The following is a 2,048-nucleotide window of genomic DNA, read 5'->3' on the forward strand; positions in this document are numbered from 1 at the left end:
TCCTCATCGCTTATAAATATTCACGATATTATGATTCGTAGATATGAAAAGAAATATCATGTGGCCCTTTTATAAATATACCGGACGTTGCAAAATTTTCCTTTAAAAAAGATAGAACTCCTTTATAAACTATATAATTTAAGCAGATTGTTATATCGTCGACTAATGCTATTTCTACTATTAATGACGTTGTTAATAGATGTAAAATAATTAACATTTTCTTCGTATATGTGTCTTATATACGTACACTATACATTTATTTGTACATGTTCTAAATACAATATATCGAAAAATATTGACTAAGAAAATATTATTTATTTTCAATAAATAGATTGTAAATGATTCGGAGCTTAGCGAAATCTTTTAAACAAAGAAATAAATAGGAAACGAGCTTTTGTGAGAAGTGCACAAAGCTAGTAAGATCTTTAATACCCCATTCAATCTCACTACTTTCACAAGTGAATAGCCTTCTCTCTGGGGATACAAACTCTTAAAGTTTCAGAATAATGTATTCTGCAAGTAGCTTACAAAGCATTTATCCGTTCCGTGTTCCATAAAACTCACTTCATATAATATTTAAAAAATTTTGTGCGCTTATTTTATTGTGCAAACTCATGTTTCATATCGAAACATTAAAAAAAAATGATCAAATCAATTCCTTCAAAATTTTGAAATAAGATTGACAAGAAGAGTTGTTGCGATTATACATTGTAAGTCTTCAGCTTGTAAAAACTGTCGTTGTTAAATGTGACCGTAAGATCTTAAAACCACTTGAAACCAGAACATTACAGTTTCAATAAAAAGTAACGATCTGGCACGTGGATAGATAGCGTCTTTGTGTAACTGAATCGGCCATCGTAGAAAGAGCACGAGTCAATTTCTTTAGAAAATTGATTTCTACCATGACGACTGTGAATCGTCTCTCACGATAACTTTTAAATTAATTCTATCCAGAAAAGATGACTAAAGTCATTATCAAAGTAAGACATATGTGCAGTTAGTTAAGAGACTGCCTCCAGTGACAAGCAATTGCAAAAGTTTTTCCTCATTCTTGGAGGAAAATAAGTCACAGTTACAAATATAATAATTTTTTTTATGTAAAAATAAATTTTTTATCTCAAATTGTTAAATGTCCTTTTTTAACCAATCTTAATACAGTATGAATATAAATAAAAAAAAATAAGAAGGAAACAATGTAAATAATGAAAACATGAAGAAGGTCATATATACTGTGGTGAAAGACGCGACATTGAGAAATGTAGCTCATTTATTGTGAATAAAACTGAATACCTTATTTTATCAATGACAGAAAAGAAACAGGGGGAAAAAAAGAATACTGATGGAATAATAAAATTTTCATTAGAATACTTATTTTGTAAAGAAAAAAAAACGTAATTATTCTACAATAAGAAAATTTATATTTAAGAGTTTATTAGCTTGTGATCGCAAAAATTTTAATCGCTTTTCATATCATAAATCGTAAAAAATGAATGATATTTTTCAATAATTAATTTCTCTTCAAATATATTGCATAGATTTAATTCTAATTTTATTAATAAAATTAAATTAGAAATTACAAAAAATAGAAACTTAATATACTAACAATGTAAAACGAATATTCTTGCGTATTTCTAAGTTTTTTCCGTGTCATACAATATATTAGTTCTCTCAAAGACGCAGCTGTTTTTTCCAAGAAAAAAGAATACCATTAGTACTTTGCGCCTTTTATATCTACTTCTTGAAAATAATTGTCTCTTGAAAAAAAAATTACTACTTCACCATCTGTCTTATGTTAAAATAAATAAGGGATAATACTAAATTGACTGAGAAAAACAAGGAAAGTTTAAAATTTGATATCTGATTTTTTGTACGGGATAGAGATTTATTGTATGCCTTTTCATACTCTAGCAACACGATCAGAATTTTTAAAAGCCTACACGAAATATGTACAGTATTAGCTAACATATTTTTGGCAACGTATTTTTCAATCAAGAAAACGTAATCTCTGAGGCTACATCGTTAAAATAGATTCAACCAGCTTTCCTTAT

This window comes from Trachymyrmex septentrionalis, unplaced genomic scaffold (genome assembly GCF_001594115.1).
Source record: "Trachymyrmex septentrionalis isolate Tsep2-gDNA-1 unplaced genomic scaffold, Tsep1.0 scaffold16, whole genome shotgun sequence".
In the NCBI taxonomy this organism is placed as follows: Eukaryota; Metazoa; Arthropoda; class Insecta; order Hymenoptera; family Formicidae; genus Trachymyrmex; species Trachymyrmex septentrionalis.